The sequence below is a fragment of the Haemaphysalis longicornis genome, unplaced genomic scaffold (assembly GCF_048455015.1).
Source record: "Haemaphysalis longicornis isolate Haplotype H1 unplaced genomic scaffold, Haemaphysalis longicornis Haplotype H1 scaffold_9, whole genome shotgun sequence".
NCBI lineage: Eukaryota > Metazoa > Arthropoda > Arachnida > Ixodida > Ixodidae > Haemaphysalis > Haemaphysalis longicornis.
The window spans coordinates 126,633,877-126,658,670 of record NW_027526460.1 but is presented as its reverse complement, the minus strand read 5'-3'; the positions used below and the strand labels follow the sequence as shown (position 1 = coordinate 126,658,670).

At 46.9% G+C, this 24,794-nt stretch overlaps 1 protein-coding gene across 1 annotated transcript in view; it reads right to left on the bottom strand.

Annotated features, from left to right (window-relative positions):
* Positions 1-24,794, bottom strand: part of LOC144152770 (procathepsin L-like) — a 181,709-nt gene that overhangs the window by 82,551 nt on the left and 74,364 nt on the right. The window lies entirely within an intron of this gene.

Genomic DNA, 24,794 nt, shown 5'->3' with positions numbered 1-24,794 from the left:
GTCTATCGACGTAGAATGCTTACCGTGAGGCACCTCGTAATACTAGCCAAAACTAATGGGCCCTGGCTGTTGGCTTTTCATTTGCAACAGTGACAAATGACCCCACATCCACCGGCAGGGACATAATGCAAGGCACCATGTACAAGCTAGCCTCATGATAAAATAATGTTTTCTGAACAATGGCATTACATTTCAACCATGGGCTTCACCAGGGAACTTGTATGCATTGTTCTGTGATGTTTGCAGTTCTTGTTATTGCTATGTGGGGTCATTTAGTCTAAAGGTATGTTTATAAAACTCCAAATACCACCAAACCTTGCAAGTGCTGTACCATATGAATATTTTTCCGTAAAGCAAAAAGAATAATGCAAACGAAAATAAATGGCTTGGGTACCCAACTTTTATGAGTAGATTATGAGCCGCAGTACGGAGGGAACTATATTATGAGCCGCATTACGGAGGAAACTATACATTTTGCATTTGGTCTTCCTTGATATTGAACCTTCCTGCTCAGCTCAAGAAGAAGGCACTAAACATTGCAGGTAGCTACCTTGATTGGAAGTTTGATGCAATACTAAGAAGCCAAGGGTTTTAAGGTTCAAGGAAGTTTTGTGTGGTTGAAGTGTTGCACACCTAATTGCTTTCACTGCACAGCATGGTTAGGCTCTGCAGTGAATCTCGAAGGATGTGTACTGCAGTTCGGCAAAGTGAACATATAATTGGTTTTTTACGAAGTTTTGGGTAATCAACTACCTCTAAAGTTATAACTGTACTGAGATGTGGCTCCTGACTTTTTAAATTGATGTTTTAACAATCAGTGACACAAGTTCAAGGAAATTATCAGCTGATGTTGAGCTTCAATGGAATGTCTCACAGAACCGAGCTTGGAAAGCACGAATGTTTCATACCATAATCGTGTGTGATATTGTGCAATATGTGGTTTACCTGCTGCACCTGTGAACCGAGGATGACGCACCCGTTTTGTACCCCTTTAGGTGGGTGCTTTTGCAGAAGATGCTCCTACAGATTGGGGTGCTAAGTAGCACCCTAGGATACTTTTAGGCGGAAAAGGGTGTTTATAAGGCACCTGTCTTCTGGGGTGCTTCACAGAGGGTGCTCCTGCGGCGACAAAATCCAAGCACCCTAAAGGGCGTAAAATATTCAGTTTTTAGGGTGCTCCTGCGGCGACAAGCTGAAGCACCCTTTTGGGCGTAAAAATTTTTAGTGTGTAGTAAAAATACTAAGTACCTAGTGGATACTCTGACAAGTAACGCGTTACTGTTCTGCTAGTAAGTTCCACGACCTTTTTCTTAAGAGTGTAAAGGTGAACGCGGAGTGAACTTTGATGCAGCCAGCGCCTTCTACTATTTTCTCATGGCACGCGCTATTGCTCTTCTCCTTATTTCCTTCTTCGCACCCCTCCCCTCGGGATGAACTAGCGATTAGACGCTCTCCCGCGGAAGCCGTCGGCGGCACGCGTATTGGTTCGTTCGGTGGCCGAGGCGTGGTAGGTGGCGCCCGTCAGCACGGAGAAGGGCACGTGGTGCTTGTACCTTGAGCGCAGGAGGCGCTTGCTCGAAGGCCAGAGGGCCGTTACCAGGCATTCCCTGTGTTTGTACCTGGAGTATTAAACTTCGCTTAAAACATTCGTCCAGGTCAGTAATTCCGGACCACAGCAAGTTTTTCTTGAATGGCAAATTTTCTGAGAAAGCTGAGTAACTTTCGTTCGCAGTGGTACAGCTGCATAGCCGGTAATTGTGAATTATTCTCTTCGCAGAAACTTAGTATGCCCGTGGAGCTTTCCCTGAACTGGTCGATTACAAATGGCCGGGTCGAGTCTTACTGACTGCTCTAATATTAGGAAGACCTCCGCTGTGCGTGCTGGTGTTCGGTTGCTGAAATTTGCGAATTTGTTCGCTGTGCAGCTGGTTCGCAAGAATATTGTACGGGGTATGGAATTCCAATGCCTTACGCCTGGAAACCATACCTCAAGCAGGATGCGCACTGTGCGGGAGGGCTACTGATTAATTTTGGGCTAACTGCGGAAACAAAACTTAAGGTTAAGGAGGGCAAGGCGGACCAGTTATATTAAACTCAGGCGTTGAACCAGCGGTCTGCACGGCGACACAGAAAATTAAACATGAAGCAGGAGTGACAAATCCTTGAACATACGAACATCTCTGTCGCCTGCGTCGGAAAACAGTTCCAGCGGTGGGTCGTTATTCCAACCAATGCTTTCATGATATTTTACAAAGAGACACCAAACGGGGGAAGTCATTCTGTGGTTTTTGTGAAGAAGTTGCCGGCCCAAATATTTTTGGGTGTGGTATTCGACATAACCTGTTGGCCTCATTTATGACTCCGAAGTAAGAATATCTCGACAAGAACCAGCTAAAAATTTTGAGTTTAGCTGATTTCGTGCGCATTGTAAAGATCGATTTAGTGAGGTAATTCAAACCGGACGTTCTTGCTGCAGCGGAGCTGTTTGTCGCAACGGTTCCGCGCATTCTTGTCTTGCGTCACCAAGAAAGCTGTGCGGGAAAGTCAGCTTTAAAGCGAATTGTCGGCATCAAATGGCTGTAGCTCTTGTTTTGAGAAAACCTTCCCCGAAACAGTTATATGGCAAATGGCCGCAAATCCACGGGATGGGTACGTTTACAGACAACGGCTGTAGCCCTTCTTTTAGTGATACTTTGAAACAAAAATTATGTGAAAATTGGCTGTTAAGAAGAATGTCCCAATACGGCGAGTTTAAATTACATTTAATAAGTATTTCCTAGTTTACAATGAATATGTTCGTACCTGCGTTCAAAATTCTTTGTCACCTCTGGGTCACGTGCTATACAGCTTTACTGGTCATCGATCTGCCTTAAACAAGTGAACAGGCTCATCGTTTCTTGCTTTGGCATGCCACAGGGCTAGGGATCGCCTGTCAACAAAATATAAGTATAGCTTACTGGCATGATCCTTGAGGAGTCAGGAGACAAGTCTAAAACGAGCGCTATATGTTTATTTTTAAATTTCTAGTCACGCCTGGTCATGGCTATTCTTTGCCGATGGCTAAGTTGCTTTCTAAGTGGATCAGACAGCGCTCAACGATAAAATTGTAACCAAGCGCTCCAAAGGTGTTTTTTTTTTCTCCCAACGACTCGACTGGGATGCATAACGGGCAGCTTTCACGAAAAGTGAGGTCCTGATTTTTTCAAAACGATCATATATCGCTGCACCTAAAAATTGTGGTTCATCCCTCTTTCATAGAAAATTAGGTAAAACACGAAAGTGAAAGGTGCCTTCACAAGAGCAGTTGAATGTTAAAGGAACCTCTGCATGTGCCAAGGGTTCGTGATCCTGACCCCGCCAGACGAAGTGGCGCCTACACGCAAAAAAGAAACAAGAAAATGACAGGTTTATTACGGTACGCAACGGTCATGCGAACAACGCCATAGCGGAGGGTGCCCCAGTTTACGCGCGTCCCCGTGCACGAAGACACTGGCATCGAGACGCCAACTGTCGGCGCTCATTAGCGTCATGATGCGCTACTTCAATTCGCCTCTCCTATACGGCAGCATCATCTGAATTAGTCATAGCAAAAGACGTAAGGCGCTTTTGTAGATGTACTCACGTCTCTTCTCATAACGTAGTCAGTAGAGCGCCACGTTCCTGCCGTGGCGGTGAAAGGGCATGGGCTCGAATCTGGGCGTCGCAGCGTCAATTGCACTTTTTCTGGCGGTCACTTCCGTGACGGATATGACATAAGATCTTCTTGGTGTACCCGGTCATAAAACACTTTCGTGTTAAAATCACACGTAAGCACATAAGTGTTTATTGAAGTCTTCCGTTTTAAGAGTTGTTCTTTCGCATTTCGGAACAGTGGCAACATAAAATAAAAATAATGATTGAAGCGAAGAGGAGATACAATAAAATAAAAAAACGCCGTCTCTTTGAGGTCATTTGGTGTAAGCTTTGCGAGGCCTCGTTTCCACGTTGACGATACCGGGTCACGATGGTCCCGCCTTCTTATCGGTGAGATCGCTGCTTTCCGATATATGCGACCTTTCGGCAGCAATCCTGCGCGTCAATCATCAAAATATCAGTTATTGAAGGTTAAGGACAAATCAGCGCAATTTCGCTAGTATCTCAGTGGATCCCTTTAACCGTGTGGGCCAATAAATGCGCCTAAAATGTTCTCTGAGAACTCTGAGTAGAAGGTACGGAGCATTCTGAGAAGTTTGTAAGAATGTGAAGGCGAAAGCTTATCGGACTTTCTGTTTATCTGGTGTTAACGTTATGTTTAACCTTACGGCCGCACCCGTCACCCCTTCACCCGCCCCCTTCCGCTTCTTCCGCTTAGAGTTCCTCTACAGAGCTATAGAGAACTATTGTACAGAAAGAACCACAATGCCACCTAGTCGTCATTGCTGAGCATTGCAAATGCAGGCATTAGAAGGAGGTACCAAGCTAGACCTCGCCCATGGCAGTTCTGTTTTCGGGCAGCTGACCAGGCGGTAATGGCGCCCGGAGCACCTGCGTCGCGCTCTCGGCAGGCTAAGCTGCCTTCGAATACCTATGGTGACGTCTTTGCCTTTCGCTCGGGCTCCAACACTGCACGTGAACTCACCAGCAGCGAAAGTTACCGGTTCACGCTAGCACATTGTTTTCGCTGCGTTCCAGTGCTGGCTCTGCAGTGAGTCGGATTTCTTAACGCAAATTGCTGTTGGGTGTTTATTCGTCTTTTCATCTCTTTCCCTACTGTGCCTGAACAGCAGCAAACGTCGAGATGCATCCTCATGTTTATCGACGGGAATAAATCGCTTTACTGGCTCTTTGTCACTTATAAATACGGTGAAACAATCCTTTTTGTTTTATGCGTAGCTGTTTGTATCACGCACAATATCGCATTATACCTACAGAAAAGCTCGCACCTAGGGACGTCCATTTACGTACAGGTTGTATTCACTGGCGTGGTGCGCTTGTCGGCCACCATGTGTGTCGTCTTAGCCACGTAGACACGCAGGCTATAGCATGGCGGCGCAGGCATCAGGCCGTCCCACCGCGCTCAAAAGCATTACCTCGACGTTAAATACTGTTTCGCACAGCATCCTACATCTTACCTGTCGCAAGAAACGAGTAAGTCGTCGGCACAGATCATCTGATTGCCAGCTGCCGTGTTTTAGTATCAGTCGCAGGTTGCTCATCTGTCGGTGAACGCCTTCCGTTTCGGCCGCTTGCCGACAGATGTGGCTAGTTCACCAGCTCACAATGCGCGCAGTGCTACGCGACTACGCTGCTGTCGTATCTCAATCGGTGTGCGCGTGCACATTCACAATTTCTTCGGAAGCATTATTTGGTTCTTGCACTGAACGATAGTGCCGTGCACAAGGTGGAAATCAAGCGTGTGTCCGTATTCATGTTCACAGGCAACTGCGCTGCAGCGTAGCCATTTTGTGCGTCGTGCCGCTTCCTTTTCGGACCAGGTGCTAGTCACCTCCCGAGGCCTACAGGTCACTGGGGCCCTGTGGGCAACCGCCACCGCCCCATAATGGGGAGCTCTTTCAATAAATGTTATTTTTCTCTCTCTCCATTCCCCAGTGGTAAGGCTAAGTTCGCTACCGCAAGTAGAGCATAACCACACAATGGCACTGAGATTAGTCATGTCTTTTGACGCCACGGCCGAGAATCGAGTGGTAACCGCGCTGACAACGGACGCCGGGGCCTGTTTTTCTTTCTGCTAGACGCGGACGCATGCGCAGACACGGTGGGCACTGACATGGCGGTGTTGCGAAGAGAACAACTCGCCTGCTAAACTTTAATGCGTATACCATCTACACACACAATATCCCCCAAACTGCAAGCCTCCTTGCATCCAACCATGACCAAAAGTATTCAAATCGGTGGCTAGCTGCGAGGCGGACCTCAAGACCTCAAAAAGAATTCAACAACAGCCGTGTACGAACGTGCGCTTCCAAGCACTTTCTCAGTGTCATAACAAGTAAAGGATTCATAAAGGCACATTTACAATTTTTTTGCTGACCACGTCGCGCACTCTTCTCAACCACGAATGTTCACGATGCACTGAGAAAAACATGACATTCAATACCAAAATTGGATTCTCAGTGGAGGTCCATTTTCTGTGCACTCATTAGTGGTTTCACGACGGACATCAAACAGCGAGTGTACAAAGACCGTGCATTCCGTGTTAGCCGCGGTGGCGAGATCTGAATTTCGCTCTGCTATTACGTGATTTTAAATAAGCGTGGCCACCTGTGTACTTTAAGATCCCTGGGTACATCAGAAGATAGCTGTAATATTGTTTTGCATGTTTTGAAATGGCTGAAAAACCCAATGATGATACTTAACTAAGTAATGACTACCGGTGCATCTCCGTCAAAGCGTTTTGCTTGCGCTCTGTTTTCCCTGTTTCCTACTGCTTGTGTGCCTCAACTTCCAGCTGAAGCAGGTGGTTGTGCTCGGTAATAATTGTTCATTGGAAGAACAATAATTCATATTGAAGCAGCAAATCATAGAATACAGGCAAATATAGAACCACCGAAAGATACGCAGGAGAGGAAAAGATAAAACACAACCAACCCCCCTGGAGCGGATCGGTAGTGTTTTTTTTTCGCGTCCTGTGTCCTTTTGGGTGGTTGTTTTTATGCACACTATTAACGAACTTGCGCAGCATTTCGCTCTCTTGAACATATTCACATGTCTCGAGAAACATCCAAAACCGTTTGGGAAAATATATGGGTCTCGCTCGCTCTGGCGTTATATCTTGCATTAAAACCAATTATTGTTTTTGTATGTCAAGGACCCCTTCGTTGTTCTTTATCCTTCCACTGTCATGTCACGTCAGTCACCATTTGTCCTTCCTTCTTTGTGTACGGTGTGTCAAGGCGGAGGTGTAAAGTGTTTCTGCATGGCGTACGAATTCCAAAACCCATTCGTTTAAAGGCCTAATTGTGTATATTCGACGGGTATTCACACCTGTCACCATTGCATCTGTGGTAGACGTCGCACGGACGTCCTTTGCACGTCCTTTGTATATCCACATATCCGAATATATGTCCTTCAATATACGATGGGCATCATTTTGTTGCTTGGGACTAGTCTGTCCTAAACATGGGACCTCACATTCGAGTTTTGCGGTTCTTCGCAGCTTGCGTCTCAAAATGTGTGGCTTTCTACACTGGCGGCATTGGGAGCTTGAAATTCCCGACAAGCGCTTTCATCTTCCACAGAGACAGCGGGAGGCAGCTAGTAGAACCAGTACACTCTTAGTCGCGTCCCGGATGGCGTCCTATTTATATGCGGTGGGCATCCTCAATACCGTGATATAAGAGGCCCTGACAGACTTCTTTTCCGTGACAAAACATCAGGTGGTTACTGCACGCTTATATTCTGCGCCAACGACCCGTGTCACGGCTATAAACTAGCGGAAAACCTGACGCCAGGAAATAAATGAACAGAGGGGGGCAATCATGAAGCTCTGAGCGATATGTGTGGCTTGCGGCGCATGCGCGTATTCCCAATCACACAATGGCCCGCGACCTTCCTTTGCGGTGGCCGACGACCAGCGCCCGGGGACGCGGTGAAAGCCGAAAAACACAAAAAAAAATCTTGCGCGCACATGCGCAGTAGGAGTGGAAAAAAGTTCGCGCGTGGCGAGCGGTGGTCTGGTGATTTGTCTTTACCGCGCGTGCGCAGTATGGAGTAATTTCAGTGTGGGGCAAGTTGGGGTCCCGCGCTTTGACTCTTGCTCTGTATAGTTCATGCTTAGTTCCGAGCGTTCACACTTTATTGACCACGTTCGCTTCCGCTGACATCAAATGTGTGCTTCGAGGTCGGTGTAACAGTGGAAGCAACTGCGAATGCGATGGGTTTATTAGGGCCACCGGGAACGCAAGCCAAGCAGCGGTGCCATGTCAAGCCGGCTGGTGTGTGTATTACGGGCATAGCCCGGTTGAACACGAGCGGATAGGTAAGTCCCTGGATTTCTTTTTTTTTTTTCGATGGATGGGGGAGCGCAGACTGTAAGAATTTGTGTTTGCGGACAATATAGCAAGGGCCACGAAATTATGCCTTTTGCGTCGTCGTAAGAAGCCCGCGCCAAAACCGTTCTCCGATACCCGGGATCGTACGATAAATTTGACGTGCTTTATAGAGAGGATTCGGTTTCCCAGTGCGGCGGCCGTTTTGGGATCCAGGAGAAAAATGAAAACGCTTGCACATGTGAGGTACTTCCGTTGCCGTAATGAGTATACCGTGGTGCCATAAAGAATTTGCATTTTTACACGCGTCCCATTGTCGAGGTCAAGCCACATAAAACACAGTTTGAATTTTGTATTTTTCAATATTCTATGGCCACTGCTTGTCATTTTCGGTAGGCGTAGCAAAACGTTAGGTAACGTTTTTTCGTAACTAGGTTTTCGCGTCGTCGTTTCGGCTAGTGAATTTTCTGGCACGTTGAGTAGTCTGGATCCTGTGTCGATTTGGAAACTTCCTTATGGTGCGTTTAAGTGGTAAAGTTTTCACACGAAGCAACATTCATGAGTAACACCAGTCCCCATCTTGTTGTGTTCGGCACGGCTGTCGTCTGTCTGAAGTGCCAACTCGCGGTTTGCAGAAACATGATAGCATTGGCAGCGCAAACGCGCCGCGGCGCCGGCGTAGCGGTTGCTCAAAGCGGTGGCTTCTAATGTTGTTACAACGCCTTCTGTAAAGGCGTTATACTGGAGGCTATGGTTGTTACAGATGCGCTGGCTGTTGCTCGGTGCGCGCAGTTTACGTATGCTTTAGCAAAAAGTATTGCTAGCAGTTCTGTTCGATTTTTTATAATGTTTGGCGCCATACTATTGCTGGAAATTGTTTCATAAAAAGAAACTAGGGCACATTACCTCCCGTGTGTAACAGCGAACAGTTTTTTTGCGACGTCCAGTTGACGTGCCGGCGTCAAATAAAATTATGGCAAAGTTTTCTCGCACGCCTTTGGACTAAAAAACCGCTCGGCCTTCCTATGTATATGATGAAAACGTCCTTTTGGAGGGCGTCTGAATCTAAAGCAGTAAGAAAGAAATAATTGCCTAAACTACAGCGATGCACCTGTCTGATTTATGGTATTTTCACATATCTGCTAAGGCGTTGGTGATACTTCTGCTGCGCCCCTTCAGGCTATACTGTTTTGCCGCCGATAAATAACACCACAATTTTGTACCTGGTCACTTTTTCAACTGCTGTTTCTTTTCTTCACGCAGCGCCAACACAGCAGAATGCTACCCAGAATGCTACCACATTTCAGTGCGACGAAATTCCGGAAGCAGCAGCTCCCGGGCCAAATATTGCTTGGGGGATTTTACAAAGGCCTTCTACATCATCGGAAGTGGTGTACCTGGACCATCATTTGAAGCGCGGAGAGTGTACTTTTTCTTTATTTGGTAATATATTACATTAGATCATGAGATATACCCGTCAGCTTTAGGCCAAACGTTTGGCGTTATACAGTCAGGAGCCTGCAAAAAAGATGAGTTTCCTCCCTGTTCAGCAAGCTGCTGAAAATTCCATAAATTAAAGCAATAATTTTTGCTTGACAGGTCCTTATTTGCTCTTCCACAAAATAATATTTTCATTTGTGTGTTCCACAATTGCAATCTCCTAATATTTGTATTTGTTATTTTAGTATAAGTATTTCGTGTTCATATTTGTATTTTTGATATGAAATAAAAAGAAAACATTGTTCCTTCGGCATGGTGTCATTAATGTAATTTTCATCTCACACTTGTGCATGCTCATGAATTCGAGAATGACAAAATACTTAAAATTTACATACCCAACTCAGCTCTCTGTTTATGTCCCAAGCTTGTATAAGTAGACTATCACTTCAAGATGCGGTTAGGTTTAAGGTATACAGATACTTGCTTTACAGCTTTGCTTGCAACATGGCCTTATAAATATATGGAGTTTTTTTTTTAATTCGGGGTATGTGCATTGCGACCTGATAGATCAGGTGGCAAAACACTGAGATTATAAAGGTAAAACCTCATTGCATGATAACTGAGGTCATGAAGGTGTTCCAGAAGTGCACAAATCACAAATGTGTTAGTGCAATTGCAGCCATTGTAACCCACTTATTGGTGGCATTGTTTTATACGGTCTAACCTTCAGATGCACAAGTGTGCGTTCATGACCGAGTGCTATGGTTTTGGTAAACGGCCTTGCAAATTTTGAAAATGCTGAACCGCGACCTTGCGCTTCCGCGTAAAATAATATAACTCCTTAATAACAGAAGCGCGAATGAAATGATGCCACTTAAAAAAAATTGCAGAAATTAAGAGAATTGTCTACTAATGCCCAGCATTCTTGTGCCGCTTCTCTTGAGTGTGAGTCTTTTAGAGCCAAATTTCTGTTTGTGCAGTTACCTCCATTTACCCTATTATAACGATCACAGGTAATATTTGCGCCAAATCTGCATTTTTTGTAAATGAAGGGTGTTACACGGCTCACCATTTTCCGTATTTTTTATATTTTTCTTGGTTTTTAGTTTTGCAAAATTATGTTCGGCCAATTATCTCGATCTACGCTATGATAACGATTACAAGTGGAATTTCCGCGAAATCTGCATTATTGTGGAAATGCAGGCCGTTATACTGTTTGCCAGTTTCCGTCATTTTTTAATACTTTTCGTAATTTTTGGTTTCTCAAAATTTGTTTCGACCAATGATCTTTATTTCCGATATTATAACGATTAAAGGTGGAACTTCCGCGAAAATTGCATTTTTCTGGAAATGCAGGCCGTTACAAGTTACACGGCCTAGCGCCCATCCGGTCTGCGGGAGAAAACGCTAAGATATTCTTTGTGTGCTCGCGATTACCAATTATTCAGGCGACGCAGCAATTCTGCAGGCGTCGGGACACAATGTTATATAGAGTGAGTAATTTATTATTGGTTCATTACATTACCAGAGACGTAAATTACTAGCGCCCCCTATTACAAAAATCAAGGTGAAGGCATGTAACCACACCATCAGAAGAGCTAAGACGAGCAGAAAAAATTCAGTGCACCATTTCATGCTTGGTACACTTGCCCCTCGTTACCAGACATCTCTTATGTTCAGCGTACGACAGTGTGCCTTACGTGCTAGTTATTTGCATGCATTGTCATAGGGGGCACTTGAAGGCCGAAGAACTGTTATCAATTCCGTTTGCATCGACGGAATAAATCACCGCATGGCGCATCATACTGTTGAATCGGGCACACAGCATGACAAAAGGTTTCCGCTCGTACAAATGTACTTAAAGCTCCCAAACCGTAGTATTATGCCTCTTTGGTAGAGTGATTAAAAAACGGTGGTCTAAAGAAAGTCACTCGCCGCCGAATGTGTTATTTAAGACTCCTGCTTGACGCGCAACAGCATGCAGAATACTTATACGCCCATGTTTGCTCTCCCCAGCAACCCGTGGGTTGTGGCGCAGTGGTTATGATACCCGCCTCTTCATGTGTTGTAGTAGACACAGGTTCGATTCTCCGTAGGGTTGCGTGTGTGTGCCTATGTGCACTTTGTGTGTCGCGTATGATGTAACATGTGTTAGAGCGTTCGTCACGGGATTCTGACGTTGGCCTGGCAATGCGAGCGAAAAAAAAAACGGATAAACTCAATTCTGGCCGAGTGCCTTGTTTTTTCTTTTTTTAATGTGAAAAGCAACAAGGCCGCTTATTTGAGGGGCCGTTTGATTTGGGGGCCGCTTCGTAAGGGGGAATAGATTAGCATAACGGGCCGCGTAGAAAAATTACGGCCAGTGGCCTGCCGAACACACGGCCCGGTGTTTAGGTGGCCCGCTGGTTAAGCGGCCCTCAATACGGCCGCTTAAACGCGGGGCCGCGTGTTCGGTGGGCCGCGTGTTTGGCGGGCCGCTTGCGCGTGAGGCCGCCTGAACCGCAGCTTTATAAGCGGCTTTAAAATGACGCGGCGACCCGCCTGCATGCGGGTCGTATAACCAGGAATTGACTAAGAGTGTAGTAGTTGTCGAGGTTACCAAGGAGTATTAGGTCTATCGTTGAACGTTATCTACCAGCAGTAGTACTCCAATATGGCAGCGGGCACGACGTGACTGCACCGACCACCTAAATACTGTCTTTAGGCCGACCCCTGCTCCCGCTGTCTCTGTTATCACTGGGTACCACATCTGTATAAGTGCAAGCGAGTAGAGGAATCTTGATTTCGACGAAATTTTTATTGAGCCACCTCATTTGGTGTCTGTCCGGCGGTTGGGGGGCGGAAACCAGAAAGCAGTTCCCTCTGGGAGACGGAGGCCCCGAGTGCACAAGCTGTCTATGCCTCCTTATGCATGCTTTTTGAAGCGCTTGCGAGAACTGCAGCAGTGACCATTACGTAGCGATATAGTTCTGTGTTTAATCCGAATGACCTGAATCACTCAAAGACTGTGGTCGGCGGAGCTGCAACTAATATTCCTTCACTGGCGAATAGTGATCACTTTCTCGACTTTTGCGTCCGACTGCAGGCATTACTTCAGGTGGAACGGTGCCTTACTTGTCCTTCAGGGCTGCGATGTTCTCGAACTTCGTTTCCGGCAGGGCAACCAAGAGCCAGCCCACGGTCAGACTCGTAATACTGGCCACGAACATCGGCCCGTAAAGCCCCATCACCAGTGCCTACATCGTTCCCAGGACGCAAAAAAAAAATACGGAGAAGTAATGTAAGATTTTTCACCAATTCAGGTGCAGCACACAGCTGTCGTTTAGAAAACATTACGCAACCACAATAAAGAACCCTAACGCAGTGGCATCGGGCATATACACACTCTGAGCCAGCATCAACTAAGAGATGGCTGTTCTTACAAGGAACCAAAATAAGCAGGCTCTCTGTGATACCTCTGATACGGGCAGAAGGCGAAAGCCTCAGTGGGGTTGCGTTAAACAAGGCACGTGGTTTGCTGTGGTTCGCACACTCCTCTTCCACATTCCCGTTCACCGCCCCCATGTCTTCATTCCTATTCTGACGGGACTACATTACCCCCAACCCTCGCATTGACGTCCACATAAATGCGATCTGTTATCTATATTTTTCGCTTTATCTATTCAGCCTAATTATCCAGGTTAATGACCCATTGACTCAATAAACTTAGTAATCTCCCTTATTTCTCTGACTCATTCCTCTTAAATCCCTCAGCCATGCAGTAAATTCGCTTAGTACTCGTCCTAATTTGCGACGACATCCACTTAATTCACTTATCCACCCATCTTAATTCGCTACAATCATTGAGTCATTCGTCTTAAAGCCCTTTCATTACTTTGATACACTTTGATTTCCTTTGATTCATTCTAATTCCCTCCGCTTGCGTGACTGCGTTCTTCCACTGCCCTGATTCAACTGCGCTGCACTGGCTTTGACGGCCACCTCTCAACTCCCGAATCAACATCGAACCCTTCGTGCTATGAAACTCGCCGCGCTCAGCGTTCTGATATGATAGGCGTTGAACACTGGCTGTCACTCAAGAACGGTTAAGGCAGACTAAATGACGCGACGTGCACTCAGCCCCGTCCGCAATAGTGAGTCGACGGCGTGACCGCATGCACATATGTGGTGCCATCCTGCATGCCAGCTCGCACGACAGGCTGCAACCGACCAGAACCTTCTACCTCTTCTCAGCGCAGTTGCTAGGCAACGAAGCTGCTTCTTGGAGGAGGGTGAGCGGCCTCGGTGCATTGTTGTTGGCAACCCCACCCCCCCCCTTTTCCCCCGGTATTCGATTGGGCGCACGCGTGGATAATTTTTCACTCAACCTATTAACATTGAGGCTGTTCTTTGTCGAGGCCTTCAGTGTACGAGGCGTGGTTACGCGGGCGCAGTGATATGGAGAGGGTATAGCCTAGTGAGGGGGAAAGCAAGCGCCAAGCACAGGCGCAGCGTGGTGGGGATAGGGGAAAGGGTGAGATGCCCAGTTGACGGATTCAAAGAGAGGAGTAGAGGAGCTGGCCAATTGAAGAGCGCGCTTCCAACGGATGATTCAGAGGAGTGGGAGAGCACGCTTGCAGGTCGTTTCTGGAATGTTGAGGAAATGGGTAAAGACGCGCGCTCTCCGGAAAACGAAGCCATCCGTCGGGAGCGCCAGCGAGAGTTGGCGCGCGAACTGAAATAGATCTGCTGGCCTGGAGAAGAGTTCTATGAAGCTTAGCCTTGCGATTAGGGTACTCCAGGCAGATTCGCTGTTAGCATGAGCGTTAGCGACGCAAAGTCAGTGAAGCTGGGGTAATTTTGTCGATAATTATTGGGGATGACTATTATCTGTTGAAATCGGTGCATTATAGGCTTATGCGGCTCAGGTAAGTACTGCAGCCACTGCCATGAACGCTGGTGCAATTACTACTCTGAAAAATGAAAGTAATACAACAACCAGAAAACTATGTACAATGCGTCTACTAAAATTACTCGGGTGTTTTTCAGTTTTGGTTCAATTTTTCTCACACTTTTTTATGCACCCGCAGTCGGGGCTTTATAGGATACTGGTCGAAGTCTAGGGTGCGGTAACTGGTTCAAAGATGTTGTGGTAGTTTTTTTTTTTTTTTGTCTTCTCAAACCCGAAACTTCTGATTTATCTTTCTGTCTGTCGTCTGTCACGTGGTTCAACAGCCCGGCGAAACGTTGAAAGTGTGCTTGAAGATATTGTTATACACCTCTGTGGACGCAAGTCTCAGGAGTGGTCTAACGACGAATTTGGAGCAAACAAGCCCTAATAGCACGTTTTCCGACTATGTCTGAACCAAACCCTAAGTTTCCTTCTTGAGAACCTCTTCCGTGTCTCCTTCATTCTTTCCATCAACGGTCCTGCACCTCCATGTTTTGGAGCCCTTCCTACGGAGTTGCAAATTACCTAGCCTAACTGCGGCTTACTTTGAACTTCGTGCGTGTGTTATTCTGCAATGGTAGCTTTTTGAATAAAGCAAGGTTGTTTTTTTGTCTTTAATCTGTTGGGTCACGAATGTACGTTAAAGGTTTTTTTATGACAGTAAAGCACAGGCGGCAGGGTAAACGTGCTGAGCAGACTGGGTGCAAACGGCCTGGCGTCTGGCGTATGCAGTATGTCACAGAAAACCGTTAAATCCACCTATGCGGTCTTGCTACAGAGCAAATAAATCACACATTGTGTTTTCCTTGTGTTCTCTTCAAAAGATTTATTTCAGTTACGTTGCAGCACTGCGGTTTTTATGCAACAAGTCATCCCGTTGTCCCTGAAAGCAGGTGTGCACGTCTTTACTACTCGCACGATCATAAACAGAATTCGCGCGTAGATATGCCCGTATGCTTTCAATTTAAGAAAACACTTCAAAAAGGTCGTGAAAGGGTAGCAACGGCCGTATTTACTAACTCCTTACGAACCTTACTACCCCGTGGTACTGTACGTAGGTTCTGCTATCGCAACTGCATGGTTACGAAATTAACTGGGTGTAGGAAGTAGTATAGACTAGATTAAGGTCGTGCTTATGACTAGGTTACGCATCGACAGTTAGTAAACGCATGTAGCTCAGAAGGGTGTTACCGCTAAGACTTTAAAAGTTAAGGTAGTGGTGCTTTCTGGCTGCTTCGGTTAGTGACCCTGACTAATGCTGCATTCACTACCTCCAGCTACGATGTACCTAGTGTATACTGGGACAAACAACTAGTTAAATAATAACAACTCCGTTACGATTATGCCAGAACCTTTCTTAAGAGTGGAGCTACCTAATTGAACGCCATAATCTCAACTAGCCGAGACAATTCAAAATAGTCACAGCGATAATATTTATGTAGTATTTCGCTTCATAACAACTTACAGCCTACTTTAAGCCACCACCGAGATGGGTGAACTGCGCAGCTAACAAGTGTAAGAAAATATTGCACTACAACGTATAGTGCAGAACGTTCAGATGAAAAGTGCCAGTGAAATTTGGTACACTTCAGGGAGGCACCATTGCTCACAGAGCGTGCTGCGCTTGCGGAGAAATTTACGCGTTCGCTCACCTGTTCGCTCACGAAGGGCGCCGTGAGGAAACCGAGTTGACCGGCTAGGAGCGCGCAGCTGAGGCTGACTGCGCGCAGCGGCGACGGGTACTGCTCGATGGTGACTAGGGGCAGCTGGGCGTTGGCCACGTAGATCGCCGACATGCCCACGAGAGAGAAAAACGTCGTGGTCGCTTGGAAGTAGGCTTTCAAGGAGAAGAGAGGAGAGGATGAGAACAAATGGCAGCATCTCCACTCCGTGGATGATGGCGAGGGTGCGGAGTACGGGGACCCGAAATGACATCCAAGTTGCGCCCCGAGTGACATCCGACTTGCGCCCCGACCGTCATTCGATTTGAGCCGTGAGTTACACCTTGATTATTTCCTAAATGAAACTTCAACTCACGGCTAACATCGAGTTTCGCTTGATTTTCGCTTGATGGTGGTGTGCGCACGTATGCACGCGGACGGACATTGGGAGGTGCTAAGGTACTCCGCACCGTTACAGGCGAGCGAGTAAGCCGTTTGACTCTCGGGTACTAACTCATGGTCGTAGCGCAAATGTACAAAGGTTACACCGTGTATGTGCTGTTTTTATTTGGAGCTCGACCTGGGAACGGACGAGTAGAACTAATCTTTTCAGACGGGTGCGTGATGGTGGTTTGTCACTATCGCATCTTTTTCTGCGACAAGTAGTCAATAGATTCTATTTTTTGCGTGAGGTGAAGGACCCCCTACTTCGCACTGTAATCGCAGAAGCAAGGCTAGGATGTCGGAATTCAGATTCGGACCGGCCTCCAAGTTGTCATTTAACGACTTCGTGCCTTCGGCATGCGATGACGCGTCAAACACGATCCTCATCTTCGTGGTTCTTCTTTCTTCGCAAAGGACGGCTCTGTGAGGAAGATAGTAAATATACCACCCGTCACTTGGCGTGGTCCAATGCACTCGTTCTGCTGTACCATCATGACTGTAATGACGGATGGCCTTGTCGTACGCGTTCAACCACGAATTCCTAAGCTTCGGTTTTCTCATGAGGTGGTTCAGCCGTTTCTCAGCAACTTGAATGTTGTCGTGAAGATCTGCTTCCTCTCAAGGGAAGAGCCACTTCGTAGCGACCATTCTTGATGGCGATGGGCTTTTCAAACTCAAGCATTTCGGAGTCGTCTGTAGGATCTGGTTGATCTTGGTGCCGATACTTTCAAGTTCCCAAAATTGCTTTAAGGTGGATGCTACGTCTGAACGCTCTGTGTAGGCATGGAGTGATACGCCGTTTGAACAGTGAACTATGCGTGCAGGTTCCTTTGTTGGTCCGTGTACTCTTTATCCCAGCCGGGTCACGATGGCTTTGAGATTAGGTGCACAACTTCGAATAGTCCCAGTCACGACCTTCCAGCAAAAGTCCGATCCAATCAGGATAGCGATGCCATCGTGATCTACAGGCTGATACATCACGCTCCTTGTGTCGATGAGCTTGTCTCGCAGAGCTGCAATCACAGTTTCATCTGGGAATGGAATCGCCTGGTTGCAGATCGACTCGACTTCAAGCACTACTACGAAGATCGCAGAGTTGGCTGTCAAGCTATTCAGCTGTACACGCACTCTATTCAGGGTCTGTGCTGTTTCTTTTCCTCCGAATACTCCCACTGTAATGCTTTCCTGTTCAACCAACTCGCAGCCAAGTCTCCTGGAGAGATCAGTCCTAATGAAACTGCGTTCACTGCATCCATCTAAAAGAACTCTGGAGTTCAATGCTCTTGTTGATCCGGCCACTTTGGCATTCAGCGTTTGAAGCAGTATATTAGAGCGCTCTTGTCTAGACATCAGTTGGACTGGAGTCGTAGTGACTTGCTCGTTCACTTCCTTCCTTTTGTCGTTGTCGCAGATGGAAGAAGCATGCCACCGGGAGCAGTGCTGGCATATAATGTTCCTCTTGCATTGCCTAGCAAGATGTTCCTGGGTAAAGCAGCGGAAGCAGCGTCCCTCTCGAGAAGGAAGGGCCTTCTTCTCCTCCAAGGTTATCGACTGAGAGGAGCAAGACTTTGCGTCATGCAAGGAAGAACAGAAGATACCCTTCTTAGTTCCACTTGTAGCGCAGTGGAGGGATGCTACGAAAGGCACTTGGGGACTTGCATGCTTCTGCTTCGAATTCGCATTGTTCAGCTCGTATCTTGACGTATTTGGCACCATCGCTTCCCGACAATCAAGTTCTTGCCCCCAAAATGTCATAAGCTGTTCGAAGTTTCTCTCGTGGACAGTAGTTGGTATCGAAGAATCATCATTAGGATTGTTTGCCATAGGAATCTTCGACCACTGATGAAATCGAAGTACCAGATCTCTTGGTAGCGTCCGGAGGAGTAGAATTTCTCGTATCACGGAGCAGTACGTTGTAGGGCTCGTTCCGAGGGCTTTTAGTCTTCGGGAATGAACTTGAACCTCGTCGTAGAGTTTCCGCAATGTCTCCACGTCTGAGGATGAAGCGACTGGTTTTAATTCGATGATGGTTTGCGTGTGATCATGTAGAAAGAGCGTCTGATCTCCGAACCGTTGTTTCAACAGCGCCACCACGTCCTTGTAGCATTCCTCTGTCGGAGGCATTCCTGATACTGCGGAAGCAGCTGTTCCAGTTAAAAGGTTGATTAAGTACTGAAATTTCTCCGTAGGTCCAAGTTCGGGGTTCGTATGAATCGTACTCTCAAACTGGTCCCAGAATTGCAGCCGTTTTCGTCGATCGCCATCGAATTTGGTCAATTCCAGGGTTTGTAGCTTCGCACGCGTGGCTACGGTCCTGGAAGGCGTTGAGCTTGTCTGAGAAGGTGTAATACCAGACTCTCCGCTGGGATGGTTTCGGGACCGAAAGCGAAGCGCCGCGATAATGTGTACAATTCTGTAGTTGAAGGCTGCTTCTTCGGATGTCTGCGCTGGAACGAGGTCGTCGGTGGTTTCCAGATAAATATCCTTGTCCACCTTTTGGATCTGTCGAAAGAGGAATTAGATCCGATGAAGAGAAATAACCATATCCATCTGTGTGGTAAGGTGTCCATTGCAGAGGCCTTCTTCGACGTTCTGAACGATGCCATCCGGCTTCTCCCGCAGCGTGTTTTGTCGCCGTAGCATCCTTTCAATGGAGGTCATCGTGGGTCCCAAGGATCTGGTCCGCCGGAGCAGGAGTCGTCGTAATCAGGTAGCGGTACCGCTGGTCGTCGTCTCCGACGTGAATTCCCGGGTTTCACGGCACCAAATTGTGGGAATCTAAGCCCAAGGGACGAATAACTCCACGAAACGAAGAGCGACCTAGGAGATCGCAAGGCTTTTAATGGCGACTTTTTGAAAAAGGATGAAGCAGCTCGAGATGGCCACTCGCGTGATGATCTGCACCGATGATGGTGATGTCGGGGCATCACTAATGATGACACGTAACGTTTTTATACAAGGATATGCCGTCGTCACCTGTGGTTTTTCCTATTTTCATGCCTTTGAGAGCCTTTATAACTTCCTCTTTAGTTAGTAGTGGGACATCGCACGTTGAGCTTGTACGCTCAGTAGTTTCCCCTAGTCTAGAGTCGCTGGCATGGTGGAGAACCGTTCTGCTACATTTATTATCTAGTCCAAGCTGTCGGTAATTTTACCCTGCTCGTCTCTTAGTGCGCACATCCTGTCTTCAGTGATGGCTAGCTACCTCTTAGTTGCTTTCGAGCTACCCTCTATTTGAAGCGTTTCATCAACCCCTGCCGTGTTATATGCGCAAATGTCGCTTGTTTTACCTCTGTTATTCAGCTTCAGCAGCTCAGCAAATAGTTCCTTCGTCTTCGTAGTAAGTTTTTCAGTTTGTTTCCTACATGTTGCTTCTTCACAGCTGATGCTGATTGTCCGACTGCCGTTGTTAGGTGGTCATTTAGCCTGCCTACATTGACCTAGTTCTGCTCATTTAGAAGCGGAAATTTGTTTTGAATTGCTATTTTAAACTCCTCAGATCTGGCTGTGACTGGCTCCATGCTGGGTTTCTTAGCTTTCAAAAGTTTCATTCTTTCTCTTTTGGGATTCAGCATCAGCTTGCATCTCACTATTTTGTGATGGCCGCTCCGAATCTTACATAGCACCTCGACGTCGTGTACATGGGTTGTCATTTAAACGAGGTAAATTTCGTTTTTGTGTTGCACCATCAGGACTTTTTATGTCCATTTCCTGTTATTTCGTTTGTTGAAGGATGTGTTCATCAACCTCAAGTTATTTCTCTGCAGATACCACCAGTGTATATCCTCGACTGTTGTGATAGTTCATTCCAAAGGTTTGCACTGACCCTTCTCCCATTTGCTTCTTGCCGACCTTTGCGCTAACGTCTCCAATCACAATCGTAAACTGTGTTGTTCCCTTCATTGTTGATTTGACGTCCTCGAAGAAGCTTTCCGCGGCTTCATCACCATAGCTGGTAGGTAGCGCATAGGCCTGTGCTATCTTCAATCTGTATCGCGTGTTTAGCATTGTCACAACAGCCGGGACTCTCTCGTGCTGAAAAACTACTCCACGTTCCATCTATTTCTCTGCGGATTAAAAATCCCACCCGGTGTTCTTTCTTCTCTTGGGGTCCACTGCAGCACAGAATATACTCGCTAGTGAGCTCCATGAAGCCTTCCCCTGCCCTTGTAACTTCGCTTAACTTTGAAATATTGCACTTTATGTCCGAGAGCTCCTATAGTAACCGCAGCTTAACTTCCCTTAACAGACAAGGGTGCGTGGGTTGAACGTTGCCAGGATCAAGTTCCAAGGGCGGCCTGTCCGGACCCAGATAAGTGCACAGATATTCTTAATAGCGCGAAAAATAAACCTAAACTTCCAAAACACGCAGGACGTGCTCTGTCCTCCTGTGTGTCTTCTGAGTATTCATCCACCTTGCAAGCTGTTATAAGATCTTTCTTTCTTGATTTTCGCCCTCCCCCTCTCATCTCTGTCGTGTAATTTCTATTTTCTCCTTCTAATTTTTTTCACTTTGAGCCCATGTCTTAAGTTTTGTTTTGCCATTTCTTCTCTCAGTCATATTATCCCTTGACCATTGCCATTTTTCCAACAAGATCTCCCCATATTTTATATTCTCTTAGCGAAGAGACTTTCATCAACTACTTTTTCTCCTCTGTTCAATTCAATCTTCAATATCACCCAAATGTTTCAATGCAAGTTCAAGTTGTTCCAATGCAGTCCATCCAAATCTCCAATCCAATCTTCTCCTCCATTTCCCCTTGCGCAAGCTTTTTTTAACTTTCCGTCATCCAATCCTATCACAATCACAAATTCTACTTCTCTCATGTCATTTGCCGGGCAGCCTTTCCTCAGCAAATATACTGAAGGGGAATGGCAATCAATACCTATTCATTAAAATCGGTAAATTCAGGAAGATGGAAAGTTGCGGACGAATGGTCCTGATAAATATTTGCCCAGTTCCATTGCTCGCCTTCCACACCATTCCCTTGGATTTGTCTTCCCGTTCCACTTTTCCCTCTGTGCTGCTGCCCTCGTCGCTGGCCACACCTTTTCCCGCAATAAGTTTAACACGAAAGTGTTTTATTACTGGATACACGAAGATTTACCTGACGTCATATCCATCACTGGAGTGACGCTAGTACAACAAAGCAAGCGGCCTGTAAAGGTTGCACCCCTGCACACAGGGTCTTCTTGCAGGGAAGCAACCCTTAGTACTAAAGAGTACGTTATACCTAGGGTTGTTCGTTTTGGGTTTTATGTTTTAACACGAAAGCGTTTGATGCCGCGATGCACCACGGCTATACTGACGTCATATCCGTCACAGAAATGACGCCAGTACACCTTTGCCGAAGCGACCCGCCAGCAGGACATCACTCGCCAAGCACACCCACAAGACAGTCGCCGACCCGCAAATCATGTTCAGCTGCAGATTTCGCTGCCCATTTGACTTTCGTGTTTTACCGATGCCTCTCACAGAGAAATCAAGCATAGTGTTTTACCCTCGCCTCCATCCGGCTCTTCCTTCTTTCATTTCCTCCTCCGCTACGGTCCTATTTTCCTCTGCACCACCCTCAGTTATCTCTATCAAATTCGCTTATGGTATTTTCTTACCGCCGTTACCCCTAGTGCTCCACATGAGTATTCACCGCTCCCATCCACTATGACCTTCATGCTTCTCCACTTCTTGTCTCCCCTTCCCGGAACTTTTTCGCATCCTCTTTGCCGCCTCGTTCCTCTCCTTTCTCTTCCCTCCTCTTCTCTGACTTTCCTCCTCGCCTGCCTCCTCAACACTCTTATTCTGTCACCGACGACTTTCGCTCCAATTCCCACTAGTGAGCAGGCTGAGCGGTAACATCTTTGGATGGTGCGATTAGCGCCCAGACGCGGAGAATAATTTTGGCGTTTGGTTAACACAGGCACAAAGGCTCATAAACTCAAAAATTAAAGTGAGTTCTCACTCAGAGGTTGTCTCGAGACAACTTTTCTTTTATTTCGCATGGGAGCGCGAGGCTTTGTTTTCGCTGGTTGATGCCTCCGCAAGGAAAGCTGTTCCAATGAATGATCACATACATATTTGAGTTTTGGTGGTAACGGGACAATTCTGATTTCTGGGCAGTTTTGTTAGAACGCAAACCTATTTCGTTTTTTTTAGCAAAGCAATTCGTGCATGTCGCCGATGGTCGCAGTTGCCTTTCTTTTAATATCTGAGCAAGAAATAGTAACGGCGAAGCAGCGGATGCTGTTATTTCGAGGTGTCTAAGTAACGGTAACGGCACACCCGTAACGCTTTCACTGTTTATGGGAGGCAACGCAGTGGCGTTAATGGTTACTTTGATGTGCAGTTAAAGGGTGCCGAGCTACCTTTTTGCGGTAACGGCTGCAAAACTGAGCTAGGCAAGCCTCCTTTCAACGGCGATGGGACCCAAAGAGATCTGCAGATTGTGACGCTTTTCCGTGCGCATTTTTTCCCTCTTTAAAACCGGTCCTGCACCCTTCATGCGTGTTCTTGACCAAGCCGGAATGATTTGCGGAGAGGAAAAAACGCGTGCGCAAATGCGTCGCTCTCCGGTGCGTGTGTTTGGGCCTTGATTGTTGCGCTACCCACGTACTCCTGAGGATGCTGACGGCGGAGCCCATGAGTCCGACGGTAGTGAGCGCCGACGCTACCGACCTGCGGCGTCCAAGCGTTTCGACCAGCATGTAGGCCATCACCAGGGTGGGCGGACCCATCGCGCCTCGGACGTCGAAGTTGAAGATGCGGTTCGTTGTGCGGATGTACAATATCACCACCGTGTACGTCACGAAGCCCGTGGTGAACCTATGGTAGACACAGCTCTGTCAACGTCACAGCCTTCCACAGAGTGCTAGCTCTGTTATTTCCTTTAATAAAGAACAACAAGGCATTGCATAAAAGGAAAGGTTTATGCAGTACCGCCGCTGCGCTTTTGGTTGGCTCGGATCAGTGCAACACCGCTAACCAAACTTCTCCAGCACGTATCGCGTGACCCGAAGGGTTTCTTTTGGTTTGGCATATCGACATATCTCTCTATGGCGACAGGCGTGGTATCGCCATGAACGGCCAATGGGAATCATGTAATGATGAACCTCCCAACATCACCCGTATACGCGCTTCGTGAAATATACACCAAGGATATAACACCTCCGTCCAAAAGGACTGTGAGTGGTGCAAGTTCATGAATAGTCATCATTAACGTTCAGCGCACAAAATACTGGAAACAAAAAGCAGTAACCGACGGGACGACGCTCAAATACCAAATAATATTTTGCCACTGGTCTGCACGTTACAGGCATCCCCGCAGTCAACTTTTACGTCCTCCTGCGAGTCCGCGAGATGCGGACGCGCACGCGTGCTACTTATTAACGTACATAGCCACGCTATTCGCTCGAGAGTCCGGGCGTTTGTCACACAGTATCCATGCGTAACGACTGAGTTCAAACTGTTTTCGACAGGGACAACCCGGGTATCCCTGGACGGCGTCCTGCATCATGTCGACACCACAAGGCCCATCCACAATCCCTCCACTTGCCGATCTCTGACAGCTGTCGAAACCTGTTGATGAATGATACGCAACAAAGAACAATAAACCTGCCTTTACAAAGATTGTTTTGCCCTCTAGCTGTCTTTATCTGTAGATTCATCATTCTGGCCAATCCAGTAGTCCGGAAAGACAAACAGGGAAGGTGCTCACCAGGTGACTAGCAGGATGGCGGTGGTCCATCGCCAAGTGGCCCAGAGGAGGCAGTAGAGTCGGTGTGACGTGTCATACACGACTTTCTGCTCATCCTGCAATGCGGTAACCCGGACACAACATGCATATTGTGATTATTTTAGTTAAAGGGCCCATAAAAGACAAACATACAAGTTGGCTGGGTTAAAAAAAAGCTGCTTGGTCTCGGTAACAATAATACCAATGTTACCGCAGAATAATTCAACAAATATTCGAGATATTAAACAAAAGGAAGAAAACTGGTCGCCATCCCGGCCTGCGATAGTAGATGTTCAGCAAAGAAGCTGTTGTAAAGCCACTAAAAATAGTGATGGACGAGGGTATGTTTCTCCTCGTCTCGGCGGGCTTGTGGCTCGCGCTCAGCTAGTGTCACTAGGTCCTGCCTAGCTTTCAAAGATAATCTGAAGAGGTAATTTTTACCAGGAGCAGATGGTAGTGGCCCCATTGTTTACAGACGCCTTATCACTCATATTGCGGTTTCGATGCTTGTTTTGTGGTTTCCTTAATCTAATTCGGAGCTCTATGCTGCATGCCTGATTATCCTGACAAATCCGCTTGGTGTCTCAGGCCTTGGCGTATT